General features: G+C 40.1%; 1 non-coding gene across 1 annotated transcript; it reads right to left on the reverse strand.

Annotated features, from left to right (window-relative positions):
- Positions 1–828: 828 nt before the first annotated feature.
- Positions 829–935, reverse strand: LOC141702372 (small nucleolar RNA R71). Its single transcript, XR_012567079.1, has one exon. It is a non-coding gene; the product is annotated as a small nucleolar RNA R71 (small nucleolar RNA).
- Positions 936–12615: the final 11680 nt, after the last annotated feature.

The following is a 12615-nucleotide window of genomic DNA, read 5'->3' on the forward strand; positions in this document are numbered from 1 at the left end:
TGTTATTATCTTAACATTGAGAAGTAATCATACATTGGTGAGTGAGTTAAATTAGACAATATTTCAGTCTGAGTCTCTGTGGGAATGAACTAGAAAGTATTCTATATTACTTGCGAACGCGTATACTTGCGTGAATATTAGCACGTGTTTTCGCCCTAACAAGTTTTTGGCGCCGCTGCCGGGGACTCAGCGTATTTGTTTAGTTTATGTACTTACCATCATTGGTCATTAGGACTCAGTGATTAGGACGTAGTAGTTACTTATTTTTTTCCGGTTGTGTTTCAGGTACTTTAGCAAGCGTTTATGCAAACTCGTTCTCGTGCTCGCAAGAGGACATTAGATACAGCTGAGGAGACAGACGAAGTTCTTGATATTCCGGAGAAGTTAGATTTTGAGGATTCGGATTCAAGAACTGAGGAGAAAGAACCAGTAAACATGGGAGATCGTATTGTTCAAGCTGATCCAGCTCTTATGGATTTTTCTCGGCCTAAAATTGATGACATTCAGTCAAGCATCCTTCATCCGGCTATTCAAGCTAACACCTTTGAAATCAAGCCGGGCACTATTCAGATGGTGCAGAATTCTGTTTCTTTTGGAGGAGCGGCAACTGAAGACCCCAACATGCACATAAGGAATTTTGTCGAGATCTGCAGCACTTTTAAGTATAATGGCGTGACTGATGAGGCTATCAAGTTGAGGCTTTTCCCATTCTCACTGAGGGACAAGGCTAAAGACTGGTTACATTCTGAACCAGCTGGGTCCATCACTACGTGGCAAGATCTTGCACAAAAGTTTCTGGTGAAGTTTTATCCGATGGCAAAGACTGCTGCTATGAGGAGTGCTCTTACTCAGTTTGCGCAGCAACCTACAGAGTCTATGTGCGAGGCTTGGGAACGCTACAAGGAAATGTTGAGAAAATGTCCACATCATGGAATGCCGGATTGGATGGTGATCACAGGTTTCTATAATGGTTTGGGGGCCCAATCTCGGCCCATGCTCGATGCAGCAGCTGGAGGCACCTTATGGGCTAAAAGCTATACTGAGACGTATAATCTTATAGAGATGATGGCTGCAAATGAGCATCAAAACCCAACTCAGAGGATGACGTCAGGAAAGGTAGCAGGTATTCTGGAAGTTGATGCAGCCACCGCTATTGCGGCCCAGCTCCAAGCGCTATCAATGAAGGTTGATTCTCTGGCTACATATGGAGTTAATCAATTAGCTATGGTTTGTGAGCTTTGTGCAGGTTCTCATGCTACGGATCAGTGTTCTCTTGTCAACGAATCTGTTCAGTATGTGAATAATTATCAGCGACAACAACAGCCTGTGCCAGCGACCTATCATCCTAACAACAGAAATCATCCAAATTTCAGCTGGGGGAATAATCAGAATGCTATTCAGCCACCGTATCAGCAAGGAGTGAGTAAACAGTTTAACCCACCTGGATTCCAGCAACCACAACAGTATGTTACAAGGCAATCATATCCTCAACAGGGAAGTACAGCTGCACCTACTAGTGCTGATTTTGAGGAACTTAAGCTGTTGTGCAAGAGTCAGGCGGTTTCTATCAAGACCTTGGAAAATCAAATCGGTCAATTAGCCAATGCAGTGCTCAATCATCAACCTGGCACTCTTCCCAGTGACACGGAAGTACCAGGCAGGAAGGAAGCTAAAGAGCAAGTCAAGGCTATTACCTTAAGGTCTGGAAAAGTAGCTGATGCTGAAAAGGCAAAAGAAGTAGAAGCTGAAATTAGAGATGAAGAATCTAAGAAAAGGAGAAAGCGGCGGAACCAAGGAAGACTACTGTTGAACACACTCTGCCTGAGGCTAATACAGGGGAGAAACAGCTCTATCCTCCACCACCTTTTCCTAAGAGATTGCAGCAACAAAAGCTGGATAGACAGTTCGGGAAGTTTCTGGAGGTGTTCAAGAAACTTCACATCAATATACCTTTCGCTGAGGCTCTTGAACAAATGCCTAGTTATGCGAAGTTTATGAAGACTATTCTTTCAAGGAAGGTGAAACTGGATGACCTTGAAACCGTTGCTCTCACGGAAGAATGCAGCGCTGTTCTGCAGCAAAAGTTACCACCAAAACTGAAAGATCCAGGAAGCTTCACCATTCCTTATACCATTAGCAATCTGACTTTTGACAAGTGCCTTTGTGATTTGGGAGCGAGCATTAATCTAATGCCGTTGTCGATCTTTAAAAAGCTGGATCTTCCTGATCCAAAACCCACATACATGTCGCTACAATTGGCTGATCGTTCCATTACTTACCCAAGGGGCATAGTTGAGGATGTGCTCGTCAAGGTGGATAAGCTCTTCTTTCCAGCAGATTTTGTTATTCTGGATTTTGAGGAAGATAAGAAGATTCCCATAATCTTGGGAAGGCCTTTCTTGGCTACTGGCCGTACCTTGATAGATGTGCAAAAAGGGGAACTTACTATGCGGGTCCAAGATCAGGATGTGACCTTCAACATATTCAAGGCAATGAAATTCCCTACAGAAGATGAGGAGTGCTTAAAATTGGATGTGATTAATTCTGCGGTTACTTCGGAACTCGATCGCATGCTAATGTCTGATGCATTGGAAAAGGCCTTAGTGGGGGATTTTGACAGCGATGATGAAGATGGCAACGAGCAATTACAATATCTGAACGCTTCTCCCTGGAAGCGAAAGCTGGACATACCATTTGAATCTCTTGGTACTTCTGACCTTAAGAACGCCGAAGGGAAGCTCAAACCATCAATAGAGGAAGCACCTACCTTGGAGCTCAAACCATTACCTGAACACTTGAGGTATGCTTTTTTAGGTGATTCATCTACGTTACCTGTTATTATTTCATCTGACCTTTCAGGTAGTGAGGAAGACAAGCTCTTAAGGATTTTGAGAGAATTCAAATCGGCTATAGGATGGACCATAGCAGATATAAAGGGGATAAGTCCTTCATATTGTATGCATAAAATTTTACTAGAGGAAGGTAGTAAGCCAACTGTGGAACAGCAGCGAAGACTGAATCCCATCATGAAGGAGGTGGTGAAGAAAGAAATTCTGAAATGGCTAGATGCAGGCATCATTTGTCCTATTTCTGACAGCTCGTGGGTGAGCCCCGTACAATGTGTACCTAAGAAAGGAGGTATCACTGTGGTCGCAAATGAAAAGAATGAGCTCATCCCTACTCAAACAGTTACAGGATGGAGAGTATGCATGGATTATAGAAAATTGAACAAAGCCACAAGGAAGGATCACTTCCCTCTTCCATTTATTGATCAGATGCTGGACAGATTGGTGGGTTATGAGTATTTTTGTCTTCTGGATGGTTATTCTGGGTATAATCAGATTTGTATTGCACCAGAGGATCAGGAAAAGACTACCTTCACTTGTCCATTTGGCACGTTTGCTTTTCGCAGAGTTTTGTTTGGGTTATGTGGCGCCCCGGCCACTTTTCAGAGATGTATGATGGCTATATTCTCTGACATGATTGGAAATAACGTCGAAGTGTTCATGGACGACTTCTTCGTCTTTGGACATTCATATGATGAATGTTTGAATAATCTGCGCGTCGTACTCAAAAGATGCGTGGAAACTAATTTGGTGCTCAATTGGGAGAAATGTCATTTTATGGTGCGTGAAGGCATTATCCTTGGGCATAAGGTCTCTAGCAAGGGTCTGGAGGTGGACAAGGCCAAGGTGGGAGTCATTGAAAATCTTCCCCCACCTAATTCTGTGAAAGGAATCCGTAGTTTTCTTGGTCATGCGGGTTTTTATCGGCGATTGATCAAGGACTTTTCAAAGATATCTAAGCCGTTGTGCAATTTGCTTGAGAAAGATATGCTTTTCAAATTTGATGATGAATGTTTGGCAGCATTCGAGACTCTCAAGAAGAGTTTGATCACTGCACCAGTTATTACAGCACCAGATTGGACAGAACCGTTTGAGATGATGTGTGATGCGAGTGATTATGCGGTAGGTGCAGTTCTGGGACAACGCAAGAAAAACCTCTTCCATATGGTCTACTATGCGAGTAAGACTTTAAATGGTGCCCAATTGAACTACACCACTACTGAGAAGGAGCTTTTGGCTATAGTCTTTGGTTTTGAGAAATTTCGATCTTATCTACTTGGTACGAAAGTAACAGTATTCACTGATCATGCGGCTATTCGCTATCTGGTTTCCAAGAAGGATTCAAAGCCGAGACTCATTCGTTGGGTGCTTTTTCTTCAGGAATTTGAGTTAGAGATCAAAGATAGAAAAGGTACTGAGAATCAAGTAGCTGACCATCTCTCTAGGTTGGAGAATCCCGATTCTACTTCAAAAGATAGGACGTTAATCAATGAATCTTTTCCGGATGAGCAGTTATTTGCAATTCAGGAGGAAGAACCATGGTTTGCAGATATTGTAAACTATCTCGTCAGCAATATAATGCCTCCTAATTTGACATCCGCTCAAAAGAAGAAGTTTCTGCATGAGGTGAAGTGGTATATGTGGGATGAACCATATTTGTTTAGACAGGGAGCTGACCAGATCATCAGGAGATGTATCCCGTTCTGTGAGACGGAGGGGATATTACGAGACTGCCATTCCACAGTTTATGGTGGAAACTATGGTGGTGAGAAGACGGCAGCTCGTATTCTGCAAGCAGGTTTTTTTTGGCCTACTTTGTTCAAGGATGCTCATCAGTTTGTTTTAAGGTGTGATCGTTGCCAAAGAGTGGGAAATTTGTTAAGAAAGGATGAGATGCCATTAAATGTGATGCTTGAAGTCGAGGTCTTTGATGTGTGGGGAATCAATTTCATGGGGCCTTTTATCTCGTCTTGCAATAATCTATACATCTTGCTGGCAGTCGATTATGTCTCAAAATGGGTCAAAGTTAAAGCTTTACCGACAAATGATGCAAAGGCAGTGCTAAATTTTCTTCATAAGCAAATTTTCACAAGGTTTGGAACACCGCGGGTAAAGGATCGCATTTTTGCAACCGTAAGTTCACTTCTATGATGCAGCGTTATAATGTGAATCATCGAGTAGCTACTGCCTATCATCCGCAAACAAATGGTCAAGCGGAAGTGTCTAACAGAGAAATAAAGCACATTCTAGAGAAGGTTGTTTGTCCGTCAAGGAAGGATTGGTCTTTAAAGCTCGATGAAGCTGTTTGGGCTTACAGAACAGCATACAAAACTCCACTTGGGATGTCACCATTTCAGTTGGTGTACGGTAAGGGATGTCATCTACCTGCGGAGCTTGAGCATAAGGCCTACTGGGCATTGAAGAAGTTGAACCTGGATTTAGATGCAGCTGGTAAGAAAAGAATGCTTCAGCTTAATGAACTTGATGAATTTCGACTTTAAGCGTACGAGAATAACAAAATGTATAAGGAAAAGATGAAGAGCTGGCACGATAGGAAGCTACATCCTAAGTTATTTGTGCCAGGGCAACAAGTTCTCTTATTCAACTCTCGGCTCCGACTTTTTCCTGGAAAGTTGAAATCAAGGTGGTCTGGACCTTTTATTGTGAAAACTGTGTTTCCACATGGAGCGGTGGAAATTTTTGAGAATGATCCGGACCAAGCATTCAAGGTTAACGGTCAGCGGTTGAAACACTACTATGGGGACATGGCAGACCGAGAAGTGGTTAGTGCCATTTTGTTGACTACTTGAGAAGGGTATGAAACGTCAAGCTAATGACGAAAAAGAAGCGTTGCGTGGAGGCAACCCATGAATTGTTGTTATAGGAACCCTTAGAAGTTAATAACCTATCCAAAAACACAAAAAAATCAGAAAACAGGGGCTGAAATTTTTTTTTTTCCAGTTACCCCCTGAGCGCCCGCTCAGCATTGCTGAGCGACCGCTCAGGGGTCGAGTAGCAGAATTTTTTTCAGTTCAAGGAAAAAAACACACACAAAAACAGTTTTAGCCCATAAACCCACGATCTGTTCCCACTACCCCATCATTTTAACCCTTAATTCCCAAACCCTAATCTAATCCACACCCTATATATACTTACACCTATCCTACATATCTCCCACAAAACTTCCTACACTTAAACCCTCTCACAAACATCAAAAATCAGTTCTTACACACTTTTATTCACGAATCAATGGCACCCAAGAGAGCACACACTATTGACAGCAGTAGCACAGTTCCTACAGCTGATTCATCGAGGGGTACTGCTGCAAGGCCTCGGTTAACTGACAGAGCCGTAGAGGAGGAGTACACTAGGCTGTTGGGGAAGCCGATTCTGAAGGAGAGGGGGTTTTTACCATCGGGGAGGGATGGTGAGTTGCTACCCATGATTGCAGAGAAGGGGTGGATAGCTTTTTGTGAGTCACCCGAAGCGATATCAATGAGCGTTGTTCGCGAGTTCTACGCGAATGCGAAGGCCGAAAAGAATGGGTTTTCTGTGGTTTGAGGGCTGAGGGCTGACGGTTGATTATCATCCTGCGGCGATTCGCCGTATGATTGGACAGCGAGAGAGGAAGCCCGAGGAGGAGAACTGGAATGAAAAGACTGCTGAGGATTTTGACTTGGATTTGATTTGTGCGACTCTCTGTCGACCGGGCACAGTTTGGACCTTCAGGACCGGCACTAATGAGTATCGTCACTTTCCGGCGATCGCCATGAACAGGTATGCCCGTGCATGGAATGCATTTATTTGTGCTAATATTTTGCCTTCTTCGCATGCACACGAGGTCACAGTTGAGAGAGCACAGTTGTTGTGGGGAATTCTGAATGAGGAATACTATGTGGACCTTGGTGAGTTTATCTACCAAGGAATTCTGAAGTTTTTGAGGGGAGCGAAGCATATGAACATCCCTTATGCATCCACGGTTACGAAGCTATGCCAAGCAGTGGGAGTGAACTGGCCGGCTCATGAGCAGTTGCAGTTGCCGGCAGCTCCGATTGATTCTGGCACTCTGAATGGGATGCAGGAGTGGACCGGTGGTGAGCCTGAGGAGCATGGGCTGGGTTATCGTCTTCCAGGAGGGCGTCCAGCACGAGGTGCTACTATGGCTAGGCCAGGGCATGATGAGGCTGGTTCTTTGAGAGCTCAGGAGGGTGCTGGGATGGTTGATGCCCAGTATAGGAGGCTTTCACGGCGGATGGATGCCATGTATGAGATGCAGTGCAGGTTTGCTCAGGAGCTCACCCTTGCGTTAGGGACTGCTTTTCGGGGCCTTGGAGCTGATATCCAGTGGCCAGTTTTTGGTGAGGACTCTGCATACCCGCCGCCTGATACTCCACCCACTGAGGGTGATGACGATGATGACTCCGAGTAGGTATACCCTGTGTTCCTTTCTACTACTTTCACTGAGGACAGTGAAGATTTTTAGTTTGGGGGTGGTAGTTAAGGAATATTGTGTGTGTGTCATTTAGTTGCATATTCATGATAGTTTAGTTCATATAGTTGCATAATTTATGCCATATAGTTTTTTTTGTTATGAATGTCATGTAGCTCATGCATTTACCATGATCCCTTTTGCAATGATTTATCGACTGAATTGTGATATTGATGCGAGTGTAGTGATAGCATTAAAGTGATATTAAGTTGTGTAGGTTGATATGCATGCTAGAAACAATTGTAAGTCCACTAAGTCTTAGAGAATGCGTAAGGGCTAGATTGTTGTTATGATTTGGTTGTTTTCAAGGTCAATCTACTTATTATGCTTAGAATTCGATTATAGGTTCTTAGTGATAAAGGCATGAAAAAGAAAAAATTTTGGAGAAAAAAAAATATGGAAGTTGTTGCTAGTTGTGGCTATGCGTCAAATGGCTAGTAGCCGGCTCGCATATGGTGCGAGTAGTCTAGGGTTGAGCAAGATGGAGCGAAACGTACTTGCTCAGAGAAAAAAAAAATTATGCATAATTGATCAAGAGTGGGCTCTTTGGTATTCGAGTTATTAAGTTCTTAGGGGACTTTGTGCCTAGTGACCTAAGGCTTTTAGAGTCTGGGATCCGCTAACCTAACGCTCGTTACATGGATACCATTGTATAAGTCTTTTGTGGACCTCACTCATTGCACGGTCAAATAAGCATTTGAGTTATGAATAAAAAGCACGATTCCGTAATAAGCTCCAGAGTTCTTGTAGTGTTGTATATCACTTTGTGCCTAGAATTTTTTTTTTCTTTGTACAATCATTGGATTGTCTTGAGGATAGTCGAGTCATAATAATTGGTCTAGTTCCGAAGCATATCTGTTAAGCATTTGCACACACCACATTTCTGGCTGTATGTCTGTTTGCATGAGTTTATTGATCTTTAGTTGTCTAACTGCATTCGTTGAGATGTGGCAATTTGGTTGGTTAATTGTAGTAAGGGGGATCGCTGTATTTTCATATAGATTGCATTCATGCATGTTTTTATTTGTTTTTGAGTCTGTGATGCTTGAGGACAAGCATCGATTTAAGTTTGGGGGTGTGATAAGTGGCATTTTATACCACTTAGAACGTCTTAAAATGGCTTAAATTGGTGTCTTGAAATCAAGTATTTTGTGTATTTGATGCGTTTTTCTAGTGTTTATGCATTTCAGGGTTTTAGTTGCATTTCAGGGTTTTAGTTGCATTTCGGGGGAGGAATCATCAAGAATAAGCCTTGGCATGTGTTCACCTTTGCGAGAGGAAAGAAACGGGCAGATTACGGCGAAGAAACGGAGCAAAATCAGATTTTTTCTAGTAGAGGTCTGAGCGCCCGCTCAGCATTGCTGAGCGGCCGCGCAGCAAGCTGAGCGGCCGCGCAGGGTCGGGAAAAAAGATATAATATTTCTGGACTTCTACTTCTGTTTGGTTTCCACTTCTATGTAATCTGAGTTTTATGGGACTATTATATAAGTAGATTTGAGACGTTTTCACAAGTGTGGATTGAAGAAGATTGTGTTTTACGCAAGGAGCGAAGGAGATAAGGAAGAAGACCGATTTAGCACACTGCAACGAAGAAGAAGCATATATTCTTGTGATTCTTGTTTCGTTGTAACGTTGGATGCTAGTTTTCTTGCTTTAAACTTATTTACTCTTGTGACGTACTCTGTTTTAATATAATTAGTTTAGTTATTATTTTCTTGTGTTTGTGTGTCATGATTTCATATGAACCCATGATGACGATAAGTGCTATTATGGGCTAATCGTGATCATGGGGTTGCAATGGATTTATTATGGAATTCTTTAGTAATTATTTAATACTTTAGTGTGTGATGATTGTATGATATCTAGTATTGGTTGTGCGTATTCGTCTTATGTGCGTCGCGAACATATAAGATAGGGTGTTAATCTCTTGTGAAGCGACGGTGGATCTTGAGATTTAGAACTTGCCATGCTAGCATAGGTTCATGTATGTTGTGCATGATTAGTGGGTAACTCTAACAGTTTTATTTGCCCTATGTAATCAAAAGGAATAACTTGTGCTTAAATCGTTGTGTTGTCAATTTCTGTAGACATATAGGAACTCAACATAATTGATGACTATTCAACTTCTATCTTAATTGTGGATGCTTGGTAGAATGGTATTAGTACAATGAAAGTTGGCTTTTATCAGTTTCGTGTTATTCGATTAATATCATCACTGTCACATGCTAAAGTAATAACAATGGATATGGAAGGAAGTAATAATGAAGTTGTGATCTCATGAGTGTTTTATTATTGATAAATTGAAGTGTTAGTTAAGTGGTTAATTAAGTAGTTAATTGTAGTTAATATTTAATCAACAATTTTAAGTGTTATTATCTTAACATTGAGAAGTAATCATACATTGGTGAGTGAGTTAAATTAGACAATAATTCAGTCTGAGTCTCTGTGGGAACGAACTAGAAAGTATTCTATATTACTTGCGAACGCGTATACTTGCGTAAATATTAGCGGGTGTTTTCGCCCTAACATTAATCACCTCTTAGTACCACTTCCATACGAGTCAATAATGGTCCATATTTTGGCTCTAATTAACCATGTAAGTCACTTTACACCATATTAGAGTGATTTTGCACCCTATAAGAGTCACTTTCAACCATATACAGGTACATTTAACATTTTAACATCATAAACATCCAGTTTGGCATCCTTTTACCACCTATTGGTACCACTTTCATACAAGTCAATTTTGGTCCACATTTCAGCTCTAATCAACCATGTAAGTTACTTTAAACCATATTAGAGTAATTCTACACCTTACAAGACTAACTTGCCACCATATATTGGTAAAATTAACATGATAACATCATAAACATCCAATTTGACATCCTTTAACCATCTCTTGGTACCACTTTCATACGAGTCAATTTTGGTCCACATCTTGGCTCTAACCAACCATGTACGTCATTTTACACCATATTAGAGTGATTTTGCACCTTATAAGACTCATTTTTGACCATATATTTGTACAATTAACATGTTAACATCATAAACATCCAATTTGACATCCTTTAACCACCTCTAGGTACCACATTCATACGAGTCAATATTGGTCCACAGTTTGGCACTAATCAACCATGTAAATCACTTAAACCATTTTAGAGTAATTTTGCACTTTTAAGACTCATTTTCAACCATATATTGGTAAAATTAACATGTTAACATCATAAACATCCAATTTGACATCCTTTAACCACCTCTTGGTACCACTTTCATATGAGTCAATTTTGGTCCACATTTTGGCTCTAATCAACCATGTAAGTCACTTTACACCATATTATAGTGATTTTGCACCCAATAAGAGTCACTTTGAACCATATACTGGTACAATTAACATGTTAACATCATAAACATCCAATTTGGCATCCTTTAACCACCTCTTAGTACCACTTCCATACGAGTCAATAATGGTCCATATTTTGGCTCTAATTAACCATGTAAGTCACTTTACACCATATTAGAGTGATTTTCCACCCTATAAGAGTCACTTTCAACCATATACTGGTACATTTAACATTTTAACATCATAAACATCCACTTTGGCATCCTTTTACCACCTATTGGTACCATTTTCATATAAGTCAATTTTGGTCCACATTTCAGCTCTAATCAACCATGTAAGTTACTTTAAACCATATTCGAGTAATTCTACACCTTATAAGACTAACTTGCCACCATATATTGGTAAAATTAACATGTTAACATCATAAACATCCAATTTGACATCCTTTAACCATCTCTTGGTACCACTTTCATACAAGTCAATTTTGATCCCCATTTTGGCTCTAATCTACCTTGTAAGTCACTTTAAACCATATTAGAGTAATTTTGCACCTTATAAGACTCATTTTTGACCATATATTTGTACAATTAACATGTTAACATCATAAACATCCAATTTGACATCCTTTAACCACCTCTAGGTACCACTTTCATACGAGTCAATATTGGTCCACATTTTGGCTCTAATCAACCATGTAAGTCACTTTAAACCATTTTAGAATAATTTTGCACCTTATAAGACTCATTTTCAACCATATATTGGTACAATTAACATGTTAACATCATAAACATCCAATTTGACATCCTTTAACCACCTCTTGGTATAACTTTTATACGAGTCAATTTTGGTCCACATTTTGGCTATAATCAAACATGTAAATCACTTTACACCATATTATAGTAATTTTGCACCCTATAAGAGTCACCTTGAACCATATACCGGTATAATTAACATGTTAACATCATAAACATCCAATTTGACATCCTTTAACCACCTCTTAGTACCACTTTCATACGAGTCAATAATGGTCCATATTTTGGCTCTAATCAACCATGTAAGTCACTTTAAACCATATTAGAGTAACATTGCACCTTATAAGACTAACTTGCCACCATATATTGGTAAAATTAACATGTTAACATAATAAACATCCAATTTGACATCGTTTAACCATCTTTTGGTACCAGTTTCATACGAGTAAATATTGGTCCATATTTTGGCTCTAATCAACCATGTAAGTCACTTTAAACAATATTAGAGTAATATTGCACCTTATAAGACTAACTTGCCACCATATATTGGTAGAATTAACATGTTAACATAATAAACATCCAATTTGACATCGTTTAACCATCTCTTGGTACCGGTTTCATACGAGTCAATATTGGTCCACATTTTGGCTCTAATCAACCATGTAAGTCACTTTAAACCATATTAGACTAATTTTGCACCTTATAAGACTAACTTGCCACCATATATTGGTAGAATTAACATGTTAACATCATAAACATCTAATTTGACATCCTTTAACCATCTCTTGGTTCCACTTTCATACGAGTCAATTTTGGTCGACATTTTGGCTCTAATGAACCATGTAAGTCACTTTACACCATATTATAGTGATTTTTCACCCTATAAGAGTCACTTTGAACCATATACTGGTACAATTAACATGTTAACATCATAAACATACAATTTGACATCCTTTAACCACCTCTTAGTACCACTTTTATACGGGTCAATAATGGTCCACATTTTGGTTCTAATCAACCATGTAAGTCACTTTACACCATATTAGAGTAATTTTGCACCTTATAAGACTCATTTTCAACCATATATTGGTACAATTAACATGGTAATATCATAAACATCCAATTTGACATCCTTTAACCACCTCTTGGTACCACTTTCATACGAGTCAATTTTGGTCCATATTTTAG

The sequence above is a fragment of the Apium graveolens genome, unplaced genomic scaffold, assembly GCF_009905375.1.
Source record: "Apium graveolens cultivar Ventura unplaced genomic scaffold, ASM990537v1 ctg4950, whole genome shotgun sequence".
Taxonomy (NCBI): domain Eukaryota; kingdom Viridiplantae; phylum Streptophyta; class Magnoliopsida; order Apiales; family Apiaceae; genus Apium; species Apium graveolens.